Here is a 20,324-nt window from a genome sequence, read left to right on the forward strand (position 1 = left end):
CATTCATATCTTTCAGTACTGATTCTAAACTTCAATGGACTCAATCCTCCAATCAAAAGACATAGGGTAAGAGAATGGATAAGAAAACAAGATCCATCTATATACTGCTTACAAGAGACCCACTTTAGACCTAAATACATCTACAGATTGAAAGTAAGGGAATGGATCATGCTAATGGTCAACAAAGAAACCCATAGTAGCCATACTTATATCATACAATCTAGAATTAAATAAAGACTGTATCAAGAGATGAAGAAGGGCATTATATCATAATCAAGGGCTCTATCCACCAAGAACACCTAACAATAGTAAACATTTATGCGCCAAATGTCAGAGCACCCAAATATATAAATCAATTAATCACAAACATAAAGAAACTCATCGATAGTAATACCATAATAGTAGGAGACTTCAACACCCCACTCACAGCAATGGACAGGTAATCTAAACAAAAAATCAACAAGGAAACAATGGCTTCGAATGACACATTGGACCAGATGGACTAAACAGATATATTCAGAACATTTCAGCCTAAAGCAGAGGAATATACATTCTTCTCCAGTGCACATGGAACATTCTCCCGAGTAGACCACATACTGGCACACAAATCAGCCCTAAGTACAAAAAGATCAATATCATACCGTGCATATTTTCAGACCACAATGCTATGAAACTCGAAATCAACCACAAGAAAAATTTGGAAAGGGAACAAATACTTGGAGACTGAAGAATATCCTACTAAAGAATGAATGAGCTAACCAAGCAGTTAAAGAGGAAATTAAAAAGTATATGGAAGTCAATGAAAATGATAACACCGCAACCCAAAACCTCTGGGACATAGCAAAGGCGATCATAAGAAGAAAGTATACAGCCCAGGCCTTCCTAAAGAAGGAAGAAAGATCTCAGATACACAACCTAACATTACGCCTTAAGGAGCTGGAAAAAGAACAGCAAATAAAACCCAAAACCAGCAGAAGACAGGAAATAATAAAGATTAGAGCAGAAATTAATGCTATCAAAACAAACAAATAAACAAACAAAAAACAGTAGAACAGATCAATGAAACCAGAAGCTGGTTCTTTGAAAGAATTAACAAAACTGATAAACCAGTAGCCAGTTTGATCAGAAGAAAAAGGAAAGGACCCAAATAAATAAAATCAAGAATGAAAGAAGAGAGATCACAATCAACACAGCAGAAATGAAAGAAATAATAAGAGAATACTATGACCAATTATATACCAATAAAATGGGCAATCTGGAAAAAATGGACAAATTCCTAAAAACATATACACTACCAAAACTGAAACAGGAAGAAATAGAAAATTTAACAGGCCCATAATCAGTAAGGAAATCAATTTAGTAATCAAAAATCTGCCAAAAAACAAGAGTCCAGGGCCAGATGGCTTTCCAGGAATTCTACCAAACATTTAAAAAAGAGTTAACACCTCTTCTCTTGAAGGTGTTCCAAAAAATAGAAATGGAAGGACAACTTCCAAACTCTTTCTATGAAGCCAGCATTACCTTGATTCCAAAACCAGACAGAGACCCCACTAAAAAGGAGAGCTATAGACCAATTTCCCTGATGAACATGGATGCAAAAATCCTCAACAACATAGTAGCCAGCTGGATCCAACAATACATTAAAAAAATTACTCACCATGACCAAGTGGAATTCATACCTGCGATGCAGGGCTGGTTCAATATCTACAGAACAATTAACGTGATTCATCACATCAATAAAAGAAAGGACAAGAACCTTATGATCCTCTCAATAGATGCAGAAAAAGCATTTCACAAAATACAACATACTTTCTTGATAAAAACCCTCAAGAAAGTAGGGATAGAAGGAGCATACCTCGAGATCATAAAAGCGATATATGAACGACCCAGCACTAATATCACCCTCAATGGGGAAAAAATGAGAGCTTCCCCCCTGAGGTCAGGAACAAGACAGGGATGTCCACTCTCATTACTGTTATTCAACACAGTATTGGAAGTCTTAGCCTCTGCAATCAGACAACACAAATAAATAAAAGGCATCCAAATTGGCTAGGAGGATGTCACAATTTCACTATTCATAGATTACATGATACTGTATACGGAAAAACCAAAAGATTCCACCAAAAACCTGCTAGAATTGACTCATGAATTCAGTAAAGTTGAAGGATATAAAATCAATGCACAGAAATCAGTTGCATTCCTATGCACCAACAATGAAGCGACAGAAAGAGAAATCAAGGAATCGATCCCATTTACAATTGCACCAAAAAACATAAAATACCTAGGAATAAATCTAACCAAAGAGGTGAAAATCTATACACTGAAAAGTATAGAAAGCTTATGAAAGAAATTGAAGAAGACACAAAAAAATGGAAAAAGATTCCATGTTCCTTGATAGGAAGAACAAATATTGCTACAGTGTCAATAATACCCAAAGCAATCTACATATTCAATGCAATTCCTATCAAAATAACACCGGCATTCTTCACAGAGCTAGAACAAATAATCCTAAAATTTGTATGGAACCAGAAAAGACCCTGAATATCCAAAGCAATCTTGAAAAAGAAAAAGCAGGAGGCATCACAATCCCAGACTTCAAGCTATACTACAAAGCTGTAATCATCAAGACAGTATGGTACTGGTACAAGAACAGACACTCAGATCAGTGGAACAGAATAGAGAACCCAGAAATGGACCCACAAACGTATGGCCAACTAATCTTTGACAAAGCAAGAAAGATTATCCAATGGAATAAAGACAGTCTCTTCAGCATTTGGTGCTGGAAAACTGGACAGTGACATGCAGAAGAATGAATATAAACCACTTTCTTACACCATACACAAAAATAAACTCAAAATGGATGAAAGACCTCAAAGTAAGACAGGAGGCTATCAAAATCCTCAAGGAGAAAGCAGGCAAAAACCTCTTTGATCTTGCCTGCAGCAACTTCTAACTCAACACACTTCCGGACACAAGGGAAACAAAAGCAAAAATGAACTACTGGGACCTCATCAAAATAAAAACTTCTGCAAAGTGAAGGAAACAATTGACAAAACTAAAAGGCAATGGACAGAATGGGAGAAGATATTTGCAAATGACATATCAGATAAAGGGTTAGTATCCAAAATCTATAAAGAACTTATCAAACTCAATACCCAAAAAAACAAATAATCTAGTGCACAAATGGGTAAAGGACATGAATAGACACTTCTCCAAAGAAGACATCCAGATGGCCAACCGGCACATGAAAAAATGCTCCACATCACTCATCATCAGGGAAATACAAGTTAAAACCACAATGAGATACCACCTGACACCTGTCAGAATGGCTAACCTTAACAACTCAGGCAACAACAGATGTTGATGAGGATGCAGAGAAAGAGGATCTCTTTTGCATTGTTGGTGGCAATGCAAGCTGGTGCTAACGCTCTGGAAAACAGTATGGAGGTTCCTCAAAAAACTAAAAATAGAACTACCCTACGACCCAGCAATTGCACTACTAGGCATTTATCCAAGGGATACAGGTGTGCTGTTTTGAAGGGACACATGCACCCCCATGTTTATAGCAGCACCATCAACAATAGCCGAAGTATGGAAAGAGCCAAATGTCCACCGATGGATGAATGGATAAAGAAGATGTGGTATATATATGTGGTATATACACACAAATATATATATATATATATATATATATATATATATATATACACACACACACAATGGAGTATATATATATATATATATATACACACACAATATATATATACACAATGTATATATACACAATATATATATAGACACAATGGAGTGTGTATATATATATATACACACACACTATATATATATTATATATATGTATATAATATATGTATATTATATATATTACATATATATGTATATAATATATATGTATATATATATGTATTTATATATATATGCATATATATATATATACACACACACACACACAATGGATTATTAGTCGCCAATCAAAACGAATGAAATCTTGCCATTTGCAATTACATGGATGGAACTGTATATATATATATATATATATATATATATATATATATATACACACACAATATATATATACACAATATATATATATACACAATGGAGTATGTATATATATACACTATACACACACACACACACACACACACACAATGGAGTATTACTCGGCAATCAAAACGAATGAAATCTTGCCATTTGCAACTACATGGATGGAACTGGAGGGTATTATGCCAAGTGAAATTATTCCATCAGAGAAAGACAAAAATCATATGACTTCATTCATATGAGGACTTTGAGACAAGACAGATGAATATAAGGAGAGGGAAACAACAATAATATAAAAACAGGGAGGGAGACAAAACATAAGAGACTCATAAAGAACAAACGGAGTGTTACTGGAGGGGTTGTGGGAGGGGGGTGGGCTAAATGGGTAAGGGGCACTAAAGAATCTACTCCTGAAATCATTGATGCACTTATATGCTAACTAATTTGGATATAAATTTTAAAAGATAAAAATAATTTAAAAATAATTAAAAGAAAAATAAAAAAATTTAAATATTAAAAAAAAAAGAGTAGTGAGTATCTTCTGTGCACTGTTAGTCAATCTGAATAGGTTTCATGGAAGAGCAGAAAATCGCCCCATCTTGGAATTATGTATAACTGTTTTGCAGTAAGACATCAGTTTAAGTATCTCTTCAGCTATATATGATCTAATAAATAGAGCCTCTTTTAGGCCTTCCTTCCATGTCCCCCACCAAAAAGACAAAACATTATTCACCACATCTTGAAACAGTAAATCCAGTTTGACCAACTAGACAGATCTAAATATTTGCTACATATATTTATATGGATCTATATACTAAGATATAACAACAAAAAAAAACAACAACTATTGCAGTAATAAAAGTGTAACTTCCCTCCAAGGGAAAGAGAAGAAAGGTCAGATAAATTCCCTCAAAGGCTGGAAAAAAGACTGAAGTAAAAAAGCTCAGTTTATAATAAAGTTAATATCCAACATTATCTCCCACGACTCTTCTGAGAACAGCATGACAAACGGATTACTTACAAGGCATCCTCCCACATATGATCTCAATTTGTACTATATTCTGTTTGCATGTTACTGGGAAGGAGCCTTTGTCTCTCTTTCTAAAATAAAAACCCCTCAAGATAGAACCTGCTTGATTGTCTCTCAATGCAGCTAGGAACCCTAAATCTGCAGGTAAATATTAATAGGTGCAACCAAGACTAGAACTTAAAAGCATGACAGCCCCCAAACTGTATGCTCATTAGACCAAGAAGAAACACAGCCATGCCTTCCAGCTCATCTACCTACCCTACCACCACCAGCCCTAACCTCTCAAATCCCATCCAAGACTGGCAAAAGCTGAATTCCAAGTCAGTGAAAACCTGTCTGGATACAACCTAACACGCTCCAGACCAACTGTATGTAGATCAAATCCATCCACTCTAATATAGACTAAAATCTATGTAGATGTAGACCAACTTGTTTTTGCTTTTTTCCCACAATACATATGGAGTCCCTGCTATCTACAGACACCACACAATTATCAATGCACCATTATTTGAGTAAACAAGCAGATTGCTAGAGCTTCACTACAAGCTGTATAGATTCCATATAATCCACTATCATTCTGGGATGTTTGTCAACAAGGCACTTTTTCTTAGTCATTCTGGGATAACTTCAGAGAAGACAGAAGTGAATGCAATGTTCCTCATTAATTATTTGACATATTTACAGGTTTAGTTTCAGTGAGAATCTACTTTTGGAAATTCTTAACATTTATATCACACCAAAACAAGATGTTCAACTTGACATATCAGATATGCCTCAGCTTCTGCTCTTAGAGGTCTTCAGAAAATTGAATGGGCTACCAGGAAGAACCATAACTAGATTTTTAAAATAGGAATCAGAAAGACAGCTGTGAAAATCCAGGAAGGTTATGCAATTATGGATTAGAGAGTGATGTGATACACTGATATCAACAGTGAAAATCAATTTCTTCTCTATTTCCTATATGATTCTCTACTTTTTAAGCCACTGAGTCCTGTCAACACAGGACACTTAATAAAGCCCGCAGTAGAAAGAAGAATGAAATCCATCTGCCTGTCAACCTTATTTTCCAAACTACAACTGTAATACAGGATGGCCTTTGTCTCCAATGAGCACTGATCCGCAAAAAATTTTTTTCGAAGAAGTAATGTTAAACAACTTTGTTTTTTTCCCTCAAATCTTTCCTTTCCTTGTAAGCTGATTCAGGATATACATCCAGTTACCCTACTCAACACTATGTCCTGTCTCCACTTTTAATCTTGCAATTGTGAGGGATCAGAGCCCATGGCTCCTTCTTCCATGTACTTCCTCCCAATATACACCCTCAGTAATACACTGCACACAAAGTGGATTAGGGAAGGCCGACTATCTCTCTGGTCATCTTCTTCATATCTTTAAAGGTGTCCTTCACTCCTCCATGTAAGTACTTAGCTGTCTCTGTCTCTCTGTCCTCTCTCAACACACTGCTTTGTTCATCTCACAGCCCTAGGTGGCTGCTCCACACTGTCACCATCTCCCTTGGAAAGCTAATTTGTTTTGTTTTGTTTTGCTTTGCTTTGCTGTAGGAAAGACACCAGATCATCTGAGTCATATGAAAGTTGTATCATGCCTCAAAGTCCTGGGTTCTTATCCAAATATAGACCCACATGACATACCTCAAGACCCATCTGCCTCACCCCAGCTCAAGCAACATAATCTACAACACAGAACATCTACCACCACTTTTCACAGAACACTCTTTATCCCTCTTCCTCAGTTCTTCCTAATCTCCACACTGCTTTGTGGTTTCTGGGATAATACAAGAAAAAAAGGATGAAGATAAAATAAAATAATATATTCCAAAAGTCTTATTTATCCATTGAAATATACGTGTGAAGGAAATTGGCCCTTCCACAGGATTTTGCTTAAACTAAATTTAAAACGAATCTGCCTTTGGGGAGCAAATAACAGCTATCAAATGATAATAGAGAGAAGTTGCACAAGAACTGCAAAAGAGGGACAACCCAAAAAGAAATATTTGCCACCTATAAACAATAAAACAGGTGTTATGCATGGATACCTGTTGTCTGTGTTTCTGGTGTTGGGGTACAGCCCACAATGTACATGGTGGTGGGGAGGGGAGAGGGGGGAGAACAGTTTAAGACTCCAATGGCCTTTGACATTAAAGAGTTGCAAATATGTTCAGAGATAATAGCAAACAGCCTCGGAGACCCACAAAGCCAGACCTATTTCAGGCTTGTCCTATGAACCTTTATCAATCAATAAAATATGCCGGTCATGCACATAAAGTTGATAGATTCCAAGAGAAATAACAGAGCCATCAAGTTTCAAGGTTATTTAGCACTCACTTATTTATAATATACTTGGGACCTCAGAGAGGCCTTCCTAAAGTGTTTTAAAAACCACTAGGCAGACACACCCCAGGGTAACTTGGTAATCTTTTGTCCTATAGCCTGACCTGGCCTGTAATCAATCATCCCCACACTTTTTAAAATTAGGTAAGAAAGGTAGAGAGCTAACTTTAGCAGCAGTAAAAATAGGTATTTAACTCCTAGAGCCTATAGGAAGAAGAACATCAATTCCTCTATGGTGACAGGAGACCACCTTATCAAACTGGATGTGCTAATCTGCCAAGTCAATGCCAATGTCCACCCTAAGGAAATGTGACACAGAGACTCTCAGAATCTCCAGTGAGAAAGTGGCAAAACATGAAGGAGCAGCAGAGCCAGATGGAAGAATCTTCATTCAAGGAACATGTCTATGCATATTATGTGCTGAGCCCTGTGGGAAAGACAAAGATTAATAAAGCAAGCTCTGCACCAGGTAAGAAAGGAAAGGCCGGGAAGGATGGCAGGGAAAACAGATAGGAAGAACTCCGCAGGAGAAGTGTCAAGAAATAACCTCCCCTAACTTGTATTTTCTTCAACAGAGTTGAGAACCTTTCTGGTCTGGAGAAGGACAGAGTGTAGGCTTCCAAATCACTCCAACACCAGCAAATCTACCTGTCTTTCCCAAACTCACCAGGCCTCTGGTCTGCACACCTCCCCCACCCCCAATCCAAAGTCTAAGTCTGGAGTCATGAAATACCCTCTGCTCAAACCCCAGAGCATTTGGACAGCCAACCTGCATTCCAAGCCAGCCTTCTTCTTCCTCTTTGGCTCTGTCTCAGTTTTTTTGACAACTCTATAAACAGAAGAAATCATTTACCTGTGGACTGTTCCAGACTCAGAGGAGAAAGACCTGAGAAGAATATTCAAGGCAAACTCATGGACAGGGAGGTTGGCTAAACACAGTAAAGAGTTGGAATGGAGCTTAGAGGGGGCTCGTAACTGGGCCTTCAGGGAGGCAGGGCCATCAGGAGACAGGACTATTATGAGGCTGAGGTGTCAGGCAGTATGGCAAAGGGGAAGGGTGGGAAACTGTAAAGGAGGTACATTAGGCAGAATCCTACAGTTGGAGGTGGGCAATGGAAGAATAGAGGGGCCCTCCGTGGGTAAGAAAATGGACTGAGTTCGTAAAGAAGACATTCAGATGTGAACTTAGAAGCAAACAAACTTCCCAGAGCTCTGGGTATGGAGGAGATCCTGGTTTTCAGGAGGTGAATGTGGGAAGCCAGTGAAGCCAACCTATGGTGATTTAGAGGTCAGTCCCAGATCCAGCTAAAGCATCCACTCGGCAGTTCTTTAAATAAGGGTAGAAGCACCCTCCCCACCAGCCACGTCTCTCAGAATCTCCTACTAGGTTTCTCTACCACCACCATCCACTCCCAACACATCACCCATAATCCCCATCAATCCAGGAGTGAAACTAAAAGGGAACTGGCTTAAGCTTCACCACAAGAGATTTCCTGAAACAGTCATTCAGAGTTAATAGCATATTCTAACTTAATATGCAATAAGCATTAGGCTAAAAGAAGTAAGGGAAAATATATAGTCCCTATATAGAGAGCTTCCTTCTCCATATATTTAAAACATGGCTTCCAAGATCCTGAAACAGTGACCAAAGAACATTTCCCAGAACATTAATCTTCTAGCAGAGGCAAGACTTCTCAGAGATGGAGAAGGTGGGACCTACTTAAAGACTGAGAGCTGAATGCACCTGAAGGCATGCGTCTCCAGGAAAAAGGGCATGACTGCCTTCTCTTAATAGTGTTGAGATGCCTCTAAACCCTAAATTAGGGTCCTTAAAAACTGAGGTGAAGGTGGAGGGAGGGGACAGAAGGGTAATGGGATGTCCTTAAAGGGACAGAGTCTATACTGAGTACACTAAGGCAGAGCATTGAAAATGGAGCAGAAAGAATTGTTCCAGATGTCAGAAAGAACCTCCAACTGAAGAAAACCAAAAAGTCACATTGACCATGCCCTAACACATCTCCAGGAGTCATGGACCAAAAGCACTATTGAGCACCTCTTATGTTCCAGGTGCTATGCTGGGTGGTGGATGAGTGGCCCAGCCAGGATTACAGAGCCAAAATTCCTAGAAGCAAAGGAGATAGGCTTTGCTTGGAAGGATGGTTGTCAGGACAGAACAGTAGGGAAGGAGCACCTGGAGGTTTCATTTGTGTCTGTTCCAAGAGTCCTAGGCTGTCTTCCCCTGCTTCAAGGTAGGATTTTCCCAGATGTGCATCTGCTTGAGGGAAAGAAGAGCGGGTTCAGGGGGATAGTCAGTCTATTCTTGTATCAGGTCCCAAGAGCAATGCTTTCCTTTTCTTCCTATGCTATTCACTACCTTTTGGATAGAAGGTAGGGGTTGGGGAAATACCAGGAGCCCCAGATAATCAGCAGGTAATGAGAAGAACTTTCCCAGGTGCCCTACTTACCTACCTGCCTTAAGCCAGCAGTGGTGATCAGGCATCCTGGAGACCTTAGGGCCATGCTTTAGACTTGACCCAGAGCCTGGACCTTGCAGGGCTTATATCCCTGGTCCCACTGAGCCTTGTGAGGACCCTCAGTGGCCTAGACCACATTCCCCCATATCCTAGCATGTTGCTATCCCTCCTTCCTTGGCAGGGTCTTCAACACTCCTGGTGGGTGACCTCATGAATTTACACCCACTACAGGGTCTCCCATAGAACCCCCTGCAGGTCAGGACTGAGCTCCAGTCCCTCTTCTTTGCCATGCAAGGCTTGGCCAAGTTCATTCCAAGCTGCCCATTGTCCCATCCAGACCAAAGCCCCCCAACTGCAGATTTATCCAGGTGGATTTGCTTTGGCTTTCCAATGCAGTGGCACACACATCTCTCAGCTGTGGGCTCCCTCTCAGCCCAAGGGGGTGCCCTTGACTCTCAGCCACTTCTGTCCTGTCCCAGCCCTGCTGAGCTACCCTTTGGGGGCAGAGAGAGTAGAAAGTGAAAGAAAGTCTCTTGGAAACCTCTCCTCTTCCCCTCTCTCTTCCCACCACCTCCACTCTCTTCCTGCCCCCTCCCCCAAACAAGGAGCCTCCAGAAGGAAAGGAGGAAGAAATCTTTCTTAGGGGAACTTGCTAGGTTTTTACAAATTGCTTATCCTGCTCTTCTTTCCTCCCTATCGGACGTGACCCCACAAAACCTGTCCCCTCGGTTGTGGTAAAGCCCCTGGACAGTGGGCAGGGGTGGCAGAGGACAGGAGCAGCCACTGCCCTCACCCCCGCTCTTCCCTGTACCTTCCCCCTGGCCTGCCTTTCCAGGGATTAGTGAACCTCTCCTTGATGGTCCTTCCTCTCCCCCCTTCTACTGCTACTACTGTCTACTGCTTCTCCCTGAGGAGGTAGTGCTTTTATTCTTTTAAGGGGGAGGGAGGAGGAGAAGGAGGGAAATGAAAGATCCTGTCCCAGAGACTACAAAATGTGAGACTGGAGATGGGGCAGAAGCAGGAAAGGCAACTGTAATCAGTTCATAAGGTGGGTTGTTTGGGGACAGGACCTAATATCATTCTACTAGAATAACTATCAGGGCAAAACACATCAAGGGGAGCAAAACAAGGAACCACTAGGGCCAGAGGCAGGACAAGAGATAGATTGTAGGGTACAGGGTAAACTGGGGTTCTCTAGGGATGATAGGTGCTTCCCGTAAGTAGAGAAATACAGTCACAGTGTCTCCATCCCACTTGACCCCTAGCTCCAGCCTTGGCCTTTTCTTCCCATCCCCCTCCCACAGGACAGAAGCTGTGGCCCTGCCATGTCATTGTGTTCCTGTGTCCCCTGCATGTTCCCCACCCTTCACTCCCTCCTTTTTTGTGGACCCCATTACAATATTTTAAGTCAAAAAAAGAAGAAGAAAGGAAAAGAAGTGACCAAGACTGGGAAGGGGGGTTGGAATCAGAGGATACAGAGTTGGGGCCATAAGTCTCTCCTGGAGGAGGGGACACAATGTGGGGACCTGGAAAGTGGAGCCCATGCAGGTGATTTCACATGAAGTGTCTGAACCTTGAAGAGTGGGAGGAGGGAAGAGGTGAGGAGGCAGGGGTGTGAGTCAGAGAAAGAAGAAGAGGCTGGAAGACACAGATAAGAGAAGCAAGGAAGAGAGATGGAAGGGAGAGCAAGAGAAGGAACAAGGATGGAGAGGCAGCAAAAGGAGACAGATGGGAGGAAATGTGTGAGAGAAACTAAAAGGCACGCAGGATGAAACTCACAAAGATATGATGGGAAGAGACACCCTCAGAGACTGAGGGAGGGAAGCAGGGAGGGAGACAGCCAGAACCACACTGGAACCAGCCAGGACAGCCAGAACCAGTCCTGGAAAATCAGAGACAAAAAAGTATTGGCAGTCAGAGAGACAGGCCCACAGACAAACAGATCTGACTCACAGAGATGAAGGTAAAGGAGGAAAGTAGGAAGGAAGAAGACAGGGCTGTGGTGAGGAGTGGGAAGGGAGTAAGACAAAGAGAGAGAAGGAGGTAAGTGCAGAACAGGAGGAGGGAGCTAGGCCAGGGAGGGGTACATATATTTGCTTTAGGACCCTCTTCCATCTCACCTGCTCCCTGCTGAGCCCGTCCCCTCTCAGGCGCTGCTGGGTAGAGGATGTGCCCAGAAAGCTGATAGGGTGAAGCTGCTGCCATTGCTGCCCCAGGCTCTCTCCCAGTGCCAAACTGGGGATCCCAGAAACCCCTACATGGATATAAAAACTGCCTCCCCTACCCTTGCCCCCAAAATGCTATAAACAAAAGACTCCTGAGCCCAGTGCTAAATCTTTCACAGTTAATGCAGCCCATCACAACCAGTGCAAGGGAGAGTGGGGGCCAAGGAGAAGAGAAACAAAGGCAGGCAGGCAGGCAGGCAGGCAAGGGAGGCTGACAGGCTCTGGAGAAAGTGCTGCAGGGACACACTGGTTAGGGATCACGTGAAAAGAAGGAGAAGAGGGTAAGGACCAGGACTATGTCTGCATTGAGAGCTAAATAAGCACCATGCAAAATATAAGCAAAATAAGATATTAGAGACTGTCCATTCATGGGAGTCAACAATGTAGACACCTTCTGAGCAGTCTCCATCAATGCCTTCAAGCAGCTCTGAACTAAAAGACCCCACAAATCTATATATGCAACCTACAAAAGGAGAAACTGAGGCAAAGAACAGAAACCTTCAGACATGTGTACATGCTTGAATCTGGGTTTCAAGGGACCAGTGAAGAAGCAACTAGGCAAAAGTATAAAGACCTAACACTGGTCCCTGTCTTTTTCCCCAGGCTTTCCTGGGGCTCTGCAAAGACTAGCTCCCCCAGCTCCTCCCAGGGACAGTGGAGACCCTAAGAACATTAACTCAAGCAATCTAAAGGGAAATTATTCTCCCCACCCCCATCCCTGCCTGCCGCATTTGAAGGTCCTAGAGGCCAGACGTCTGGCCAGAGGTGAAAGAGTTTCTTTAGCAGCAGGAGGGAGAGTAGAGAGGAAACCTTCCAGAAAAGTCCTCAGAGAAGTCTAGGGAGCAAAACCCACCAGGTCCATCTAACCCCTATGGACATTTAAAAGTTTAATAAAGTTCAGGATGTCCAGGGCTTCCATGTAATTAAAGCCAGGAACTGGGTAATTACGTTTATTCTCCAAGTTCTACCCTTTACTCTTCCCCACCTCCATGGACACACATCGTTTATGAAACACACAGACCAGATCCTGTACTTCAGAAACTGCCTCTACTAGAGATGGGGTTAATTTTAGCAAAAGAAATTTAGAATGCACTTTGTAGGATTTCCATAGGGCAGAGTTGGTAGTGCTAGAACCAGAGAAATATACACAGATCATTTATGAAACACATAGGACCAGACCCTGTCTTCAGAAACCGCCTCTACCAGAGACGGGGTTAATTTTAGCAAAAGAAATTTAGAATACACTTTGAAAGGATTTCCATAGAGCAGAGTTGGTGAGTGCTAGAACCAGAGAAATACACACACACACACACACACACACACACACACACACCAAACAGGATAAAGAAATCTCCCTGTTGGGACTCCTGGGTGTCTCAGTTGGTTGGACGTCTGACTTTGGTTCAGGTCATGATCTTGTGGTTCGTGAGTTCGAGCCCCATGTCGGGCTCTATGCTGACGGTTCAGAGCCTGGAGCCTGCTTTGGATTCTGTGTCTCCCTCCCTCTCTTTCTGCCCCTCTCCTGCCCATGCTCTGGCTCTCAAAAATAAATAATTGTTAAAAAATTAAAAAAAAAAAAAAAAAGAAAGGTCTCTCTTGACTGCTATTTCTTTCCCCATGGGACTGGCCTCCACATAATGTGTCCTACATCAGGCAACAAAACATAGTCTCTCTGAACTTTAGGAAATTAATTCTCCTCTAAGCCTAAGCTCCAGGAGGGAGATGATTGCTTCCTTCCTCCAGTCAACACAAACATTCTTAAGAATTACACAGCCTATGTAAGAGCCCCAAACGCAGAAGCCTAGTTTGCTGTCCTATCCCCCAAGGCCTACCTCTGCTGTTGGATTTCAACCTCTCTGCCCCTCTCAGTGTCCATTCTCTGGACTCACTCTGTAAATTCAGCCCACGGGGATGAAAAGCATCCCGAGTGAGGAGAAGACAGGGCCCTTATCTGGGATGTGAGAAGAGAGACACCTAAGACAAGAAACCTGAGGGGTAGGGGGAAGCATATAGTCTAATAGAGTGTATCCAGAACCTTCCAGTGCCTAGGGACCTATGGAGGAGGATGCAAACAGAGATTGAGAATACCAAGCAAGATCAGAAGGAAGGAAATGCCAGGTTTAGAAGCTGGGGTTGCAATGTGCTTGGGAGACAGAAAACTGATGTGTGCAGCAGTTATAGAGAGCATCAGCTGAGAAGATGACAAAGATGAGGAGGAGGAAGGTTGAAAGTGCCTAGTACATTTATTTTTTGCCGTTGTTTAAATTCAAGTTAATTAATATACAGTGTAGTCTTGGCTTCAGGATAAAGGATTCATCAGCGATTCATCACTTACATATGATACTCAGTGTCATCCCCGAAAGTGCCCCCCTTAATGCTCATCACCCCACCAGTTTGTTTTCTGTATTTAAAAGTCTCTTCTAGTTTTCCTCCCTCTCTGTTTGTATCTTATTTTTTCCTTCCCTTCCTCTATGTTTATCTGTTGTGTCTCTCAAATTCTACACGAGTGAAATCATATGCTGTCTTTCTCTGACTGACTTATTACATTTAGCATAATTCCTTCCATGTAGTTCCATGCATAGAGTTGCAAATGGCAAGATTTCATTCTTTCATCACTGAGTAGTATTCCAGTATGTATGATGTATGTATGTATGTATGTATGTATGCATGTGTGTGTGTATATGTGGTGTGCGTGTGTGTGTGTGTGTGTGTGTGTGTGTGTGTGTGTGTGTATATATCTTCCTTATCCATTCATCAGTTGGTGGACATTACGGATGTTACCTAATTTGGCTATTGTCAATAGCGCTGCAATAAACAGTGGGGTGCATGTGCCCCCGAATCAGCGTTTTTGTATCCTTTGGATAAAAGGATATCCTTTGGACACAGGCCAAACTGGAACTCTGAGCGGGCAGAAGAGCCCCCATGGAAGCGGCAGGGGCAAAGCCCAGGAACCACACCTGATATCCAGCAGGAGAGGGGTCAGTGGGAGAGAGCAACCCAGCAGAAGTACACTGAGGGCCAGGACTCACACTGGGAGGTGACTACAGCTTCAGGCAGCACCTGAGAGTGGGGAAGGAGGACCTGCAAGGAGAGGCCAAGCAAGGTGTAGACAGAGCAGAAGATGGTGACACAGAGGAACCAGGTTACAGAGTCTAGGACACCAGGGAGTGAGAGGTAGTGATGGCCTGGGCTCAGAAAGATTCAGTCCAGGAGGAAGTATGAAAAGTCTGAGCAAGGGAGAGAACTGCAGAGGGAATGTGGAACTGAGGCAAATCGAGGAACCCACGGATAGAGGCAGTGCTCAGAGAGGGGGAGCAGGAGTCAGCCTCAAAGAGTGCAGAGAAGGGGGGTGAGGTGGAATTGGGAAGGATTGAAGGAGGTGGCACGCACACACACACACACACACACACACACACAGACACACACACACTCTTACAAGGTGAAAGGAGCAGTTGTCTGCTTATTGGATTCCAGGTTCCAGTGAGGGATTGAGGCTGCCCTGCCCCTCCCCACTTTATCAAGTGGGATCACTGGAAATTCTAGAAGGGCACTCAAGGTCCCCCTCTGCCAGGTATCTATGAGTCTGGAGAATTCTGTGAGAAGAGGAGTGAGGTGAGACAGGAGGCTCACAGAAGGTCTTTGCAGGGTGTGCAGAACAGAAAGACTGAGAGCTTTGCCTCTGCATCCTGGGTAAGAACTTCCCAGCGGCTCTTTGAACCCCTCAGAGAGGTCACCTTGGTTCTACCAGTCAAGGGAAGACATGTGGCAGGTCCTCAAATATGGGAAGGGGAACAGAAAATATGCGTGTTCCCCTTTTGTCTCTTCATGGCACCTTTAACTCTTCTTGTATGTAGGAAGCTATCAATAAAGTTATTTGCTCATTGTTCAGCGGGTCCCCCAAAATAAGTGTCTAAATCAGTAGATATCAATCCCTTTCAATAATCAATCGCACACCCACCCCCACTCACTCACCCCCAGCAAGTCAGTATCAGCAGCCAGGACAATTTCCTGCCAAACCTTCCAAGCACCCTAGTGATCATGGGACCTGAGCTCAAATTCCAGTCATTCCAACAGCTCCTCCTCCATCACTTACCTGGTGTCCCTCCCTCCACCTCTCCCCCTTACCCATCCAATGCAACTTGGCCCCCTGGATGTCTCCCCCAAGACAAACAGTCACTAATTAGCACTGAGCACTAGAAGGGGAGGGTTAAGGGCAGTGTAGTGGGTGGGAGGAGATTCCAGAGCTAGCAGATAAGGAGTCTCGTCAGCATCTGTCAAATGTGACATCTCCCTCCAGCATCCCTGTCTCATGCCTCCTGGCTCCTGCAAACCCATCTCCCTGCTGAGGCTGAGGGACTGAGCTCAGGTGCAAATTCATGGAAACCTACACACATAATCTCTGGTCTGCTCCAGACCCATTTTCTCCAGGAATGTCACTACCCCTGCCATCTTTCCTTGAAAACTCCCGAAGACCCTGAGAGCTGAGGTTTTAGATGGATCCTAAGGAGGACAGAAGTTGCTCTCACTGTTCAATATCTTGATCTCAGTCCCTTGTCTCCATAGCACATCCCCAAAAGCAGAACTTAAAACCTCAGACAATGGCAAAAAGAGATAGATCTCAGGAAGACTTTTCCAGCCTTAAGGAGGTCATGAGTGCCTCCAGAAACCAGGAGATATGGGGAAAAGATGTGATTAGACTGCCAAACATCTCTTCTCCTCTTGTAGGCAATTTGTACCAGAGGGTAAGGGGTGCTGTACTTCCCCTGGGAACTTGAGAGGAACATTCTCAGCAGCGACCTGCAAAGGGCTCAGAGGCCACAAGAGGGCAGCAGAGAATAGCTCCCTTGTAGAGCCAACCAGGACCCAGAGTGCTGAGATAAGGCTGGGCTGCCCAGACTGGGGGAGTCTTTGGCTCCAGCAGGAACCCATGAATTTCCCAATTCTGGAACCCCTGTACAGCCTTTGCCCATGGCATTCCTCATTTTCTTTGACCCCTGAAATGCCATCACCCACTGCAGCCCCCTTCCCTTTTCTGGTCCCAGAACTGGGGCTGCTGGCCCAGAAGGGCTGTGTGGTTTTTCATACAGCAGGGGACATCCCAGCATGGAGGTGACACTTCACAGAGTCCCAACTGATACCTAGAGCCAGAAATGGAACCACATTTTCTTGCTTCTCATTCCAGGGGTCTTCCCATCTGTTCTGATTGTTGCACCTAAAGAAAAGCACACTTCATAGGCCCCAGTGGGAAGCCTACTCACAAACCGTGGTTTACAAAACCCATCAAAGCTGCACCCTTCCCCATGTGATACATGTTCACATACATGACGGTACACACAGGACTGTTAACCACAGAGCACAGACACATACACCACAAACACCATGCACTGCACACCGTCACCCTCAGCACTTACACCCCTCTGCCCTTCAGAGTCCCACAGCCCCTGACCCTCTCCTCCTACTTCCTGAGCTGGAAGAGCAATGTCTCTTCATTCATCATTTGCTCTTTGTCCTGTTTTCCCAGAGGCTCCTCAAAGCTGCAGACAGGGAAACACTTTCCAATTCTAAAATTCTAACTTTGTCCCTGTTTGACACAGCAAAGCTTGGAGTAACAGGGAAAACAGAGGGGAAACAGAGGGGAAACCAGTGGTTTCTGAACTCCGTTATCTGAATCTGCCCTGTTGATCATGGCCCACCTGCCCAGGAAACGTCTGACCCATCCACGAACCACTAGACTTATCCCCACATCCTCTCAGCATCCCTACACTCTGGATCCATGTCCCTTACAAAGAGACCACGTTCATAATTTGGGGGCAGGGTGTTGGGCTCCATTTCACAAACTCAACCTGGTCTTATAGACACAAAGACTCAGTAGAACTTCCCAGCATAAGGGGTCTGAAAAACCTCTGCTTGTGTGAAATTCACTAGGAATGTAGGAATGGCCTTACCAGAGGCCTCCAAGAGACAAAGACATGTTTTGTGCCTGTCTGGCTAGTACTGACAGAGACAAAAGTTTTCACTGTGATTGTAGTCATCCCAGCCTCAGGAGGTGGCACACAAAGACTTCTGGGGACTCTAAGGCCTCGGGCAGAATGGGTGGAGCCTAGAGTTAGGAACTGCAGCCTGGTTAGATCTTTCCCAAATCCTGATGGGGGTGGAGTTGGGGGACACAGTAGGCCTGAACCCTCCATTGTCTGGCCCTCCCTGTTCAGAGCAGGACATCCAAGCTCTTCCAACGCAAGCCCTGACTGAAGGCCTTAGGACCAAGTCTCCACCCAGCCTCAGACCCAGGACCCAGATGGCATCCCCCTGTGCCTGGCAGGGCAGAGACACCCACTGCTCAGGCCACCCAACCCCCACACCCCAAGCACAGACAGCCTTTCTATTCTGTCCTCCCAACTCACCCCACCCCATAACACAGCCTGAATCCTGCTACAAATGTGCACAAATCAAAGACATCTTCGGCTATGAGTCTTCAGGCTCTCCTTGGACAGGACACACATATACACATGTGTGGGAAAATAGGTTCTGCCTACACAAATGGGTTAGAAAAAAGCTTAGGGCAGAAAGCTGCCACCATGGGGCACAAGCACACAATGTTACTTAGAAAGATATTGTAATGGGATCACAAGTAACTTGTTTTATCACCTGCAGGAAATTACTTTCCATCTGATGCCAATATACTAATGTACTTTGATCGCAAACTCCACTTGCCCCCCAGACCCTTTGCTTCTTGCACACACAAGTTAATGATTACTATCTGATTGTTTGCTTCATGTTCACCACAGGTGTAAGATCTTGAGCACTCAATAAGTACAGAGACAAAATCCCTGTTCAGGGCTCTTGTCTCAACCAGGACATTAGCCTCTCTTGTATTCAAGTCTGCATCCACGCTCTCTTGCTGGACAACAGAGAACTCCAGACTCGTAGTCTGTGACAGATGGGGACCTCGACGTGATGAGAAGAAAAGCCTATGTGACAAGAGGTCAATGTGGCTATAAAGTAATGTGTACTCAAGGACTGCAGAATGCCACGGAATGACTAGAGCTATAAAAGAAAAAGTGCATGGGACTTTAATCTCTCCTGACGAGGTAAGAGAAAAGTGAAACTATATTAATATTTGCTGCTGTGGAACTTTTGAGAGAATTTATGGGAGACTCCCTATCCCCAGGACAGAACAGTACACTCATATACCACTCCTTAAATTATTAATGATTATCCAGCAACACCCCTCTTGATTTTCCGAGCAAGGAAACTTTGACCTAGACATCTGGGAACGAATAGGTAAAACAATAAAATCATGCCATATGGAAGGCACCAATGTTCCACCTGAGGTCATTCTTACATGGTCTATTGTCCCTACGGTCATTCTCCCCCTGAGTGCAAATAATGTTTGTGAAGATATAGACCCACCCAAAGTAAATAAAAATTTTTCCAAGGAACCTAAGCCTCCTTATTGTCAGCCAGCACCTTTGGCATCCCTACATCCAGAGAACGCTGACTATCCCCTTTGTCATTGGAAAAAATCTAACCTTTTAAAGAATCAAAAGATTCCCTCTGAGGACATCCTTACCCCAATGTTACAACCTATTAAAATGCCCTTACAGTGTTTACAGATGCCTCGGGTAAAGCTCACCAGGTTTCTTGCGTTTGTAAAACTGGAAAAAACTGGAAACATATATTATACACTGGACCAGTCTCTACCTAACATTTAGAACTACGAGCCATATTATTAGCTATAGAAACCTTTTTCCAACCCTTAAATATTGTCTCCAAGATGTCAAGGAGCAAAGACCACCCACTTCAGACTTCCCACAGTGTTCCAGGTAAAAATTAACCATGGGGAACAAATTGTCTTAGATGGACTCAAATGTAAGTTTGTTGTTTGATAGACATGTCTATAAAGGTCAATTAAGCTCATGTTATGACTTAATGTAATGGTTGACTTTGTCTCCTAGTTTTCACGGGTAATTGTTACAATAGCTATCAAAGACTTCGGTAACCTAAAAAGTTTTTCTTGCATGATAAATTGGGATTGAATTCATTGGACATCTACACCTTTTCTAATTAGAATGGGATGTGAAAGGATTGATTACTAAACAAGGCTTATCTGCTTTTGGCTTCTTATTGCAGAGAAACTAAGGATATTTGGGTCTGATGGTAAACATGCTTTGTGCTTTATAAC

The 20,324-nt window shown here is 43.3% G+C and overlaps 1 protein-coding gene and 1 pseudogene across 9 annotated transcripts in view; one reads left to right on the top strand and one right to left on the bottom strand.

Moving 5' to 3' along the window:
- Positions 1-20,324, bottom strand: part of LOC122240308 (cationic amino acid transporter 3-like) — a 123,635-nt gene that overhangs the window by 24,298 nt on the left and 79,013 nt on the right. For 2 of the 9 annotated variants that reach the window (XM_042991873.1, XM_042991870.1), the window contains exon 2: positions 9,635-9,715. The exons of 5 other annotated variants lie outside the window; for them this stretch is intronic. The gene's annotated coding sequence lies outside the window, so the exon portion shown is untranslated. Of the gene's footprint in view, positions 1-9,634; positions 9,719-20,324 lie in introns of all 9 variants that reach the window. 2 more of the 9 variants (XM_042991872.1, XM_042991871.1) reach the window with 1 other exon arrangement.
- LOC122240519 overlaps positions 16,741-20,324 on the top strand; it is a 36,864-nt pseudogene continuing 33,280 nt past the window's right edge.

The sequence above is a fragment of the Panthera tigris genome, chromosome B4 (assembly GCF_018350195.1).
Source record: "Panthera tigris isolate Pti1 chromosome B4, P.tigris_Pti1_mat1.1, whole genome shotgun sequence".
NCBI lineage: Eukaryota > Metazoa > Chordata > Mammalia > Carnivora > Felidae > Panthera > Panthera tigris.